The sequence below is a fragment of the Hordeum vulgare genome, chromosome 7H (genome assembly GCF_904849725.1).
Source record: "Hordeum vulgare subsp. vulgare chromosome 7H, MorexV3_pseudomolecules_assembly, whole genome shotgun sequence".
Classification (NCBI taxonomy): domain Eukaryota; kingdom Viridiplantae; phylum Streptophyta; class Magnoliopsida; order Poales; family Poaceae; genus Hordeum; species Hordeum vulgare.
The window spans coordinates 582,998,477-583,011,622 of NC_058524.1; positions in this window are offsets into that span (position 1 = coordinate 582,998,477).

Sequence of the window (13,146 nt, forward strand, 5' to 3'; positions counted from 1 at the left end):
CCCCAAGGGGGTCGGCCGAGTACAAGGTGGAGGACTCTCCCCCCCAAACCGAGTTGGACTAGGTTTGGTGGGAGGGAGTCCCCCTTCCTTCCCACCTCCTCCTTTTTTTTTCTTTCTCTCTTGATTTTCTTCTCCTTGGCGCATAGGGCACTTGTGGGCTGTCCCACCAGCACACTAAGGGCTGGTGTGTCTCCCCCAAGGCCTATGGGCTTCCCCAGGGTGGGTTGCCCCCCCCGGTGAACTCCCGGAACCCATTCGTCATTCCCAGTACATTCCCGGTAACTCCGAAAACCTTCCGGTAATCAAATGAGGTCATCCTATATATCAATCTTCGTTTCCGGACCATTCCGGAAACCCTCGTGACGTCCGCGATCTCATCCGGGACTCTGAACAACATTCAGTAACCAACCATATAACTCAAATACGCATAAAACAACGTCGAACCTTAAGTGTGCAGACCCTGCGGGTTCGAGAACTATGTAGACATGACCTGAGAGACTCCTCGGTCAATATCCAATAGCGGGACCTGGATGCCCATATTGGATCCTACATATTCTACGAAGATCTTATCGTTTGAACCTTAGTGCCAAGGATTCGTATAATCCCGTATGTCATTCCCTTTGTCCTTCGGTATGTTACTCGCCCGAGATTCGATCGTCAGTATCCGCATACCTATTTCAATCTCGTTTACCGGCAAGTCCCTTTACTCGTTCCGTAATACAAGATCCCGCAACTTACACTAAGTTACATTGCTTTCAAGGCTTGTGTGTGATGTTGTATTACCGAGTGGGCCCCGAGATACCTCTCCGTCACACGGAGTGACAAATCCCAGTCTTGATCCATACTAACTCAACTAACACCTTCGGAGATACCTGTAGAGCATCTTTATAGTCACCCAGTTACGTTGCGACGTTTGATACACACAAAGCATTCCTCCGGTGTCAGTGAGTTATATGATCTCATGGTCATAGGAATAAATACTTGACACGCAGAAAACAGTAGCAACAAAATGACACGATCAACATGCTACGTCTATTAGTTTGGGTCTAGTCCATCACGTGATTCTCCCAATGACGTGATCCAGTTATCAAGCAATAACACCTTGTTCATAATCAGAAGACACTGACTATCATCGATCAACTGGCTAGCCAACTAGAGGCATGCTAGGGACGGTGTTTTGTCTATGTATCCACACATGTAAATGAGTCTTCATTCAATACAATTATAGCATGGATAATAAACTATTATCTTGATACAGGAATTATAATAATAACCATATTTATTATTGCCTCTAGGGCATAATTCCAACAGTCTCCCACTTGCACTAGAGTCAATAATCTAGCCCTCACATCACCATGTGAATTACATTGTAATAAATCTAACACCCATACAGCTCTGGTGTCGATCATGTTTTGGCCGTGGAAGAGGTTTAGCCAGCGGGTATGCTACATTCAGATCCGTGTGCACTTTGCATATATTTACGTCCTCTTCCTCGACGTAGTCGCGGATGAGGTTGAAGCATCGTTTGATGTGTCTGGTCTTCTTGTGAAACCGTGGTTCCTTTGCCAAGGCAATTGCACCAGTGTTGTCACAGAACAAGGTTATTGGATTCAGTGCGCTTGGCACCACTCCAAGATCCGTCATGAACTGCTTCATCCAGACACCCTCCTTAGCCGCCTCTGAGGCAGCCATGTACTCCGCTTCACATGTAGAATCTGCTACGACGCTTTGCTTGGAACTGCACCAGCTTACTGCACCCCCATTAAGAATAAATACGTATCTAGTTTGCGACTTAGAGTCGTCCGGATCTGTGTCAAAGCTTGCATCGACGTAACCTTTTACGGCGAGCTCTTCGTCACCTCCATACACGAGAAACATCTCCTTAGTCCTTTTCAGGTACTTCAAGATATTCTTGACCACTGTCCAGTGATCCACTCCTGGATTACTCTGGAACCTACCTGCCATACTTATGGCCAGGCTAACATCCGGTCTAGTGCACAACATTGCATACATGATAGAACCTGTGGCTGAAGCATAGGGGACGGAGCGCATATGCTCTCTATCTTCATCAGTTGCTGGGCACTGAGTCTTACTCAATCTCGTACCTTGTAAAACTGGCAAGAACCCTTTCTTGGACTGTTCCATTTTGAACCTCTTCAAAATTTTATCAAGGTATGTGCTTTGTGAAAGTCCTATCAGGCGTTTTGATCTATCCCTATAGATCTTAATGCCTAGAATGTAAGCAACTTCTCCTAGGTCCTTCATAGAGAAACTTTTATTTAAGTAACCTTTTATGCTCTCAAAAAGCTCTACGTTGTTTCCAATCAGTAATATGTCATCCACATATAATATTACAAACGCCACAGAGCTCCCACTCACTTTCTTGTAAATACAAGATTCTCCAACCACTTGTATAAACCCAAATGCTTTGATCACCTCATCAAAGCGTTTGTTCCAACTCCGAGATGCTTGCACCAGTCCATAAATGGATCGCTGGAGTTTGCACACCTTGTTAGCATTCTTAGGATCGACAAAACCTTCGGGTTGCATCATATACAACTCTTCCTTAAGGAAACCGTTAAGGAACGCCGTTTTGACATCCATCTGCCAGATTTCATAATCGAAAAATGCAGCTATTGCTAACATGATTCTGACGGACTTAAGCATCGCTACGGGTGAGAAAGTCTCATCGTAGTCAACTCCTGGAACTTGTGAAAAACCCTTTGCCACAAGTCGAGCTTTATAAACGGTTACATTACCGTCAGCGTCCGTCTTCTTCTTAAAGATCCATTTGTTCTGAATAGCCTTGCGGCCCTCAGGCAGTATCTCCAAAGTCCACACTTTGTTCTCATACATGGATCCTATCTCGGACTTCATGGCTTCTAGCCATTTGTTGGAATCTGGGCCCACCATTGCTTCTTCATAATTTGCAGGTTCATTGTTGTCTAACAACATGATTGATAAGACGGGATTACCGTACCACTCTGGAGCAGCGCGTGATCTCGTCGACCTGCGTGGTTCAACAGAAACTTGAACTGGAGTTTCATGATCATCATCATTAACTTCCTCCTCAACCGGTGTCGCAACGACAGAAGTTTCCCCTTGCCCTGCGCCACCATCCAGAGGGATGAGAGGTTCGATAACCTCGTCAAGTTCTATCTTCCTCCCACTCAATTCTCTCGAGAGAAACTCCTTCTCAAGAAAAGCTCCGTTTTTAGCAACAAACACTTTGCCCTCGGATTTGAGATAGAAGGTGTACCCAACTGTCTCTTTCGGGTAACCTATGAAGACGCACTTTTCCGCTTTGGGTTCCAGCTTTTCAGGCTGAAGCTTTTTGACATAAGCATCAGATCCCCAAACTTTAAGAAACGACAACTTTGGCCTTTTGCCATACCACAGTTCGTATGGTGTCGTCTCAACGGATTTTGATGGTGCCCTATTTAAAGTGAATGTAGCTGTTTCTAATGCATAACCCCAAAATGATAACGGCAAATCAGTAAGAGACATCATAGATTGCACCATCTCTAACAAAGTACGATTACGACGTTCGGACACACCATTACGCTGTGGTGTTCCAGGCGGTGTTAACTGTGAAACAATTCCACATTTTTTTAAGTGATCACCAAACTCGAAACTCAGATATTCACCCCCACGATCAGATCGTAGGAACTTGATCTTCTTGTTACGATGATTTTCCACTTGACTCTGAAATTGCTTGAACTTTTCAAATGTTTCAGACTTGTGCTTCATCAAGTAGACATAACCATACCTACTCAAATCGTCAGTGAAGGTGAGAAAATAACGATATCCGCCGCGTGCCTCCACGCTCATTGGACCACACACATCGGTATGTATGATTTCCAATAAGTCACTTGCACGCTCCATTGTTCCGGAGAACGGAGTCTTAGTCATCTTGCCCATGAGGCATGGTTCGCACGTGTCAAGTGAATCAAAGTCAAGTGACTCCAAAAGTCCATCAGCATGGAGTTTCTTCATGCGCTTTACACCAATATGACCTAAGCGGCAGTGCCACAAAAATATGGCGCTATCATTGTTTACTCTAACTCTTTTGGTCTCAATGTTATGTATATGCGTATCGCTATCAAGTATATGCGTATCGCTATCAAGATTCAATATGAACAATCCTCTCACATTCGGTGCATGATCATAAAAGATGTTACTCATAGAAATAGAACAACCATTATTCTCTGACTTAAAAGAGTAACTGTCTCCCGATAAACAAGATCCAGATATAATGTTCATGCTCAACGCAGGCACTAAATAACAATGATTTAAGTTCATCACTAATCCTGACGGTAACTGAAGTGACACTGTGCCGACGGCGATTGCATCAACCTTGGAACCATTTCCTACGCGCATCGTCACTTCATCTTTCGCCAGCCTTCGCCTATTCTGCAGTTCCTGTTTCGAGTTGCAAATATGAGCAACAGAACCGGTATCAAATACCCAGGCACTACTACGAGAGCCGGTTAAGTACACATCAATAACATGTATATCAAATATACCTGATTTTTCTTTGCCCGCCTTCTTATCTGCCAGATACTTGGGGCAATTGCGCTTCCAGTGACCCATACCCTTGCAATAGAAGCACTCTGTTCCAGGCTTAGGTCCAGCCTTGGGTTTCTTCGGCGGATTGGCAACAGGCTTGCCGCTCTTCTTCGAATTGCCCTTCTTGCCTTTGCCGTTTCTCTTGAAACTAGTGGTCTTGCTCACCATCAACACTTGATGCTCTTTACGGAGTTCAGACTCTGCGACTTTCAGCATCGCAAACAACTCGCCGGGAGACTTGTTCACCCCTTGCATGTTGTAGTTCAACACAAAGCCTTTATAGCTTGGTGGCAGTGATTGAAGGATTCTGTCAGTGATAGCTTCTCGCGGGAGTTCAATCCCCAGCTCAGCTAGACGGTTTGAGTACCCAGACATTTTGAGCACATGTTCACTGACAGGTGAGTTCAACTCCATCTTGCAAGCATAGAATTTATCGGAGGTCTCATACCTCTCGATCCGGGCGTTCTTCTGAAAGATGAACTCCAACTCCTGGAACATCTCAAATGCTCCATGATGCTCAAAGCGACGTTGAAGTCCCGGTTCTAAGCCATACAATACTGCACATTGAACTATTGAGTAGTCCTCCTTACGTGCTAACCAAGCGTTCTTAACATCATGATCAGCCGTAGCGGGTGGTTCATCTCCTAGCGCAGCATTAAGGACATAATCCTTCTTCCCAGCTTGTAAGATTAGCTTAAGATTACGAGCCCAGTCTACAAAGTTGCTTCCATCATCTTTCAACTTAGCTTTCTCTAGGAACGTATTAAAATTCAGGATGACTGTTGCGTGAGCCATGATCTACAACACAAATATATTCAAAGTGGACTTAGACTATGTTCAAGATAATTAGAGTTCAACTTAATCAAATTATGTGCTAAACTCCCACTCAAAAAGTACATCTCTCTAGTCATTTGAGTGGTTCATGATCCACCTACACTATCCCAAGTCCGATCATCACGTGAGTTGAGTATAATTTCAGTGGTAAGCATCCCTATGCTAATCATATCAACTATATGATTCATGATCGACCTTTCGGTCTCATGTGTTCCGAGGCCATGTCTGCACATGCTAGGCTCGTCAAGCTTAACCCGAGTGTTCCGCGTGCGCAACTGTTTTGCACCCGTTGTATGTGAACGTTGAGTCTATCACACCCGATCATCACGTGGTGTCTCGAAACGACGAACTGTAGCAACGGTGCACAGTCGGGGAGAACACAATTTCCTCTTGAAATTTTAGTGAGAGATCACCTCATAATGCTACCGTCGTTCTAAGCAAAATAAGGTGCATAAAAGGATTAACATCACATGCAATTCATAAGTGACATGATATGGCCATCATCACGTGCTTCTTGATCTCCATCACCAAAGCACCGGCACGATCTTCTTGTCACCGGCGCCACACCATGGTCATCCATCAACGTGTTGCCATCGGGGTTGTCGTACTACTTATGCTATTACTACTAAAGCTACATCCTAGCAAAATAGTAAACGCATCTGCAAGTACAAACGTTAGTATAAATACAACCCTATGGCTCCTGCCGGTTGCCGTACCATCGACGTGCAAGTCGATATTTCTATTACAACATGATCATCTCATACATCCAATATATCACATCACATCGTTGGCCATATCACATCACAATCATACCCTGCAAAAACAAGTTAGACGTCCTCTAATTTTGTTGTTGCATGTTTTACGTGGTGACCAAGGGTATCTAGTAGGATCGCATCTTACTTACGCAAACACCACAACGGAGATATATGAGTTGCTATTTAACCTCATCCAAGGACCTCCTCGGTCAAATCTGATTCAACTAAAGTTGGAGAAACCGTCACTTGCCAGTCATCTTTGAGCAAAGGGGGTTACTCGTAACGATGAAACCAGTCTCTCGTAAGCGTACGAGTAATGTCGGTCCAAGCCGCTTCAATCCAACAATACCGCGGAATCAAGAAAAGACTAAGGAGGGCAGCAAAACGCACATCACCACCCACAAAAACTTTTGTGTTCTACTCGAGAAGACATCTACGCATGAACCTAGCTCATGATGCCACTGTTGTGGAACGTCGCATGGGAAACAAAAATTTTCCTACGCGCACGAAGACCTATCATGGTGATGTCCATCTACGAGAGGGGATGAGTGATCTACGTACCCTTGTAGACAGTACAGCAGAAGCGTTAGAGAACGCGGTTGATGTAGTGGAACGTCCTCACGTCCCTCGATCCGCCCCGCGAACAATCCCGCGATCAGTCCCACGATCTAGTACCGAACGGACGGCACCTCCGCGTTCAGCACACGTACAGCTCAACGATGATCTCGGCCTTCTTGATCCAGCAAGAGAGACGGAGAGGTAGAAGAGTTCTCCGGCAGCGTGACGGCGCTCCGGAGGTTGGTGATGACCTTGTCTCAGCAGGGCTCCGCCCGAGCTCCGCAGAAACGTGATCTAGAGGAAAAACCGTGGAGGTATGTGGTCGGGCTGCCGTGGAAAAGTCGTCTCAAATCAGCCCTAAAACCTCCGTATATATAGGTGGGAGGGAGGGGGCCTTGCCTTGGGGCTCAAGGAGCCACAAGGGGGTCGGCCGAGTCCAAGGGGGAGGACTCTCCCCCCCCAAACCGAGTTGGACTAGGTTTGGTGGGAGGGAGTCCCCCTTCCTTCCCACCTCCTCCTTTTTTTTCTTTCTCTCTTGATTTTCTTCTCCTTGGCGCATAGGGCACTTGTGGGCTGTCCCACCAGCCCACTAAGGGCTGGTGTGTCTCCCCCAAGGCCTATGGGCTTCCCCGGGGTGGGTTGCCCCCCCCGGTGAACTCCCGGAACCTATTCGTCATTCCCGGTACATTCCCGGTAACTCCGAAAACCTTCCGGTAATCAAATGAGGTCATCCTATATATCAATCTTCGTTTCCGGACCATTCCGGAAACCCTCGTGACATCCGCGATCTCATCCGGGACTCCGAACAACATTCGGTAACCAACCATATAACTCAAATACGCATAAAACAACGTCGAACCTTAAGTGTGCAGACCCTGCGGGTTCGAGAACTATGTAGACATGACCTGAGAGACTCCTCGGTCAATATCCAATAGTGGGACCTGGATGCCCATATTGGATCCTACATATTCTATGAAGATCTTATCGTTTGAACCTCAGTGCCAAGGATTCGTATAATCCCGTATGTCATTCCCTTTGTCCTTCGGTATGTTACTCGCCCGAGATTCGATCGTCAGTATCCGCATACCTATTTCAATCTCGTTTACTGGAAAGTCTCTTTACTCGTTCCGTAATACAAGATCCCGGAACTTACACTAAGTTACATTGCTTGCAAGGCTTGTGTGTGATGTTGTATTACCGAGTGGGCCCCGAGATACCTCTCCGTCACACGGAGTGACAAATCCCAGTCTTGATCCATACTAACTCAACCAACACCTTCGGAGATACCTGTAGAGCATCTTTATAGTCACCCAGTTACGTTGCGACGTTTGATACACACAAAGCATTCCTCCGGTGTCAGTGAGTTATATGATCTCATGGTCATAGGAATAAATACTTGACATGCAGAAAACAGTAGCAACAAAATGACACGATCAACATGCTACGTCTATTAGTTTGGGTCTAGTCCATCACGTGATTCTCCCAATGACGTGATCCAGTTATCAAGCAACAACACCTTGTTCATAATCAGAAGACACTGACTATCATCGATCAACTGGCTAGCCAACTAGAGGCATGCTAGGGTCGGTGTTTTGTCTATGTATCCACACATGTAAATGAGTATTCATTCAATACAATTATAGCATGGATAATAAACTATTATCTTGATACAGGAATTATAATAATAACCATATTTATTATTGCCTCTAGGGCATAATTCCAACATGCAGGATCATCACTTTTCTGGAGCCACTGCCAGGGAAGCACAGCTGACGTCAGTGGGTTGCTAGAGTGACAGAAGCTTAAACCCTAGTTTATGCGTTACTTCGTAAGGGGCTGATTTGGATCCACTAGTTTAATGCTATGGTTAGACTTTGTCTTAATTCTTCTTTCGTAGTTGCGGATGCTTGCGAGAGGGGTTAATCATAAGTGGGATGCTTTCCCAAGTAAGGGTAGTACCCAAGCGCCGGTCCACCCACATATGAAACTATCAAAGTAACAAACGCGAATCGTATGAACATGATGAAACTAGCATGACAGAAATTCCCGTGTGTCCTCAGGAGCGTTTTTCCTCCTATAAGACTTTGTCCAGGCTTGTCCCTTGCTATAAAAGGGATTGGGCCACTTTGCTTCACTGTTGATACTTTTGTTACTTGTTGCTTGCTACGAATCATCTCACCACACAATCACTTGTTACCGACAATTTCAGTGCCTACAGATTTTTCCTTGCTGAAAACTACTTGTTAGATCCTTCTGCTCCTCATTGGGTTCGACACTCTTACTTATCGAAAGGACTACAATTGATCCCCTATACTTGTGGGTCATCAAGACTCTTTGCTGGCGTCGTTTCCGGGGAGTGAAGCGCCTTTGGTAAGTGGAACTTGGCAAGCAAACATTCATATAGTGTGCTGAAATTTCTTGTCACTTGTCACTATGGATACTAATCCTTTGAGGGGCTTGTTCAGGGTATCTTCACCTCGAACGGAAGCACAAAGAGTTGCTCCTCAAGTTGTTGCACCTACTGAAAATATTTTCTTTGAATTTCCTTCGGGTATGCTTGAGAAACTGTTGGCTAATCCTTTTACAGGAGATGGAACATCACATCCAGACTTGCATCTGATCTATGTAGTTGAGGTTTGTGGTGTATTTAAGCTTGCAGGTGTGCCCGAGGATGAGGTCAAGAAGAAGGTCTTTCCTTTATCTTTGAAGGATAAGGCGTTGACATGGTATAGGCTATGTGATGATACTGGATCATGGGACTACAATCGGTTGAAATTGGAATTTCATCAAAAGTTTTATCCTATGCATTTAGTACATCGTGATCGAAATTATATTTACAATTTTTGGCCTCGTGACAGAGATACCATCGCTCAAGCTTGGGGGAGGCTTAAATCAATGGTATATTCATGCCCCAATCATGAGCTCTCGAGAGAAATTATCATTCAGAACTTCTATGCTCGACTTTCTCATGATGATCCCACCATGCTTGAAACTTCTTATACTGGTTCTTTTATGAAGAGAGATATTGACTTCAAATGGAATTTATTGGAGAGAATTAAACGCAACTCTGAAGATTGGGAGCTTGAAGAAGGTAAGGAGTCAGGTATGAATTTCACTTTTGATTGCGTTAAATCCTTTGTTGAGACAAATACTTTTTGTGACTTTAGTGCTAAGTATGGACTTGACTCTGAGATAGTAGCTTCATTGTGTGAATTCTTTGCTGCTCATATTGATCTCCCCAAAGAGAACTGGTTTAAATTTCATCCTCCTTTAGAAGTCAATGTAGTCAAACCCACTCCAGTTGAAGAGAAAGTCATTGCCTATAATGATCCTGTGGTACCCAGTGCTTACATTGAGAAACCACCTTTCCCTGTTAGGATAAAGGATCATTCTAAAGCTTCAACTATGATATGTAGAGGCTATATTAGAACACCTACACTCCCTGACCAAATTAGAGTTGAACCTAGCATTGCTATTATCAAAGATCTTCTGTTTGAAGAAGTTGAGGGACATAATATTCACTTTTGTGAAGATGCTGCTAGAATTGCTAAACCTCACGTTAGAGACAACATAGGCCTGTTGTTGGCATGCCTGTGGTTTCTGTTAAGATATGATATCATTGTTATCATGGTTTATGTGACTTGGGTGCTAGTGTTAGTGCAATACCTCAATCCTTATACGATGAAGTCAAAGATGAGATTGCACCTGTTGAGATAGAACCTATAGATGTCACTATTCAGCTTGCCAATAGAGATACTATTTGCCCAGTGGGAATTGTTAGGGATGTTAAAGTCTTGTGTGGTAAAACGAAGTATCCTGCTGATTTCCTCGTTCTTGCTACTGCTCAAGATAGCTTTTGCCCCATCATATTTGGCAGACCTTTTCTCAATACCGTCAATGCTCATATTGACTGTGAGAAGCAAACTATCACTGTTGGCTTTGAATGTGTGTCGCATGAGTTCAATTTCTCTAAGTTTGGTAGACAACCTCATGAAAAGGAGTTGCCTAGTAGGGATGAAACTATTGTCTTAGCCTCTATTGCCGTGCCCCCTACTGATCCCTTAGAGCAATACTTGCTTGAGCATGAAAATGATATGCATATGGATGAAAGGGATGAAATAGATAGAGTTGTCTTAGAACAATATCCTATCCTTAAGAATAATCTGCCTGTTGAATTGCTTGGGGATCCACCCCCACCAAAGGGTGATCCTGTGTTCGAGCTTAAACAGTTGCCTGATACTCTTAAGTATGCCTATCTTGATGAAAAGGAGATATATCCTGTTATTATTAGTGCTAGCCTCTCAGAGTAGGAAGAAAAGAAGTTACTAAAAACTCTGAGGAAGCATCATGCTGCTATAGGATATACTCTTGATGATCTTAAGGGCATTAGTCCCACTCTATGCCAGCACAAGATCAAAACTGATCCTGAATTCAAACCAGTTGCTGATCATCAAAGGAGATTGAATCCTAAGATGAAAGAAGTAGTGAGAAAAGAAATACTAAAGCTCCTAGAAGAGGTATTATCTATCCTGTTGATCATAGCGATTGGGTGAGTCCGGTACATTGCGTTCCTAAGAAAGGAGGCATTACCGTTGTCCCTAATGATAAGGATGAGTTGATCCCACAGAGGATTATTACTGGCTATAGGATGGTGATTGATTTTAGGAAGTTGAATAAGGCCACTAGGAAAGATCATTACCCTTTGCCTTTTATCATCCAAATGCTAGAAAGACTATCCAAACACACACACTTCTGCTTTCTATTCTGGTTTCTCCCAAATACCAGTTGCACAATCTGATCAGGAGAAAACCACTTTCACCTGCCCTCTCGGTACCTTTGCTTATAGACGTATGCCTTTTGGTTTATGTAATGCACCTGCCACCTTTCAAAGATGTATGATGGCTATATTCTCCGACTTTTGTGAAAAGATTGTCGAGGTTTTCATGGATGACTTCTCCGTTTACGGGTCTTCCTTTGATGATTGCCTCAGCAACGTTGATCGTGTCTAGCAGAGATGTAAAGACACCAATCTTGTCTTGAATTGGGAGAAGTTTCACTTTATGGTTAATGAAGGCAAAGTCTTAGGACACAAAATTTCTGAAAGAGGTATCGAAGTTGATAAGGATAAGGTTGATGCAATCGAGAAAATGCCATACCCCACATATATCAAGGGTATAAGAAGTTTCCTTGGTCATGGTGGTTTCTATAGAAGGTTCATTAAAGACTTGTCTATGATTTCTAGGCCTCTTACCAATCTCTTGCAAAAGGATATTCCTTTTGTCTTTGACGATGATTGTGAGGAAGCCTTCGAAATACTTAAGAGGGCTTTGATAACTGCACCTATTGTTCAACCACCTGATTGGAACCTACCTTTTGAGATCATGTGTGATGCTAGCGATTATGCTGTTGGTGCTGTTCTAGGGCAAAGAGTTGATAACAAGTTGAATGTTATTCACTACGCTAGTAAAACTCTAGACAGTGCCCAAAGAAACTATGCCACTACGGAGAAGGAATTTTTAGCAGTCGTGTTTGCATGTGAGAAGTTCAGGTCTTACATAGTTGACTCCAAAGTCACTATCCACACTGATCACGCTGCTATTAAGTACCTCATGGAGAAGAAGGACGCCAAACCTAGACTTATCAGATGGGTTCTCTTTCTACAAGAATTTGATCTACATGTTGTTGAAAGAAAGGGTGCTGATAACCCAGTACCAGATAACTTGTCTAGGTTGGAGAACGTTCTTGATGACCCACAACCTATTGATGATAGCTTTCCCGATGAGAAACTGAATGTCATCAATGCTTCACGTAGTGCATCGCGGTATGCTGATTATGCAAACTATATCTTTGCCAAATACATACCACCTAGTTTCACGTACCAGCAAAAGAAGAACTTCTTTGACTTGAGAGACTACTTTTGGGATGATCCTCAGCTTTATAAGGAAGGAGTAGATGGTGTTATTAGACGTTGTGTACCTGAACATGAACAGGGACAGATCCTACAGAAGTGTCACTCCGAGGCCTACGGAGGACACCATGCGGGAGATAGAACTGCACACTAGGTATTGCAATCAGGTTTCTATTGGCCCACTCTCTTCAAGGATGCCCGTAAGTTTGTCTTGTCGTGTGACGAATGTCAAAGAATAGGTAATATTAGCAAACGTCAGGAAATGCCTATGAACTATTCACTTGTCATTGAACCATTTTATGTATGGGGCTTTGATTATATGGGACCTTTTCCAAAATCCAATGGGTATACTCACATCTTGGTTGTTGTCGATTACGTCACTAAGTGGATAGAAGTTATCCCCACTAGTAGTGCTGATCACAACACTTCTATCAAGATGCTGAAAAAAGTTATCTTCCCTAGGTTTGGAGTCCCTAGATATCTAATGACCGGCGGTGGTTCACACTTCATTCATGGTGCTTT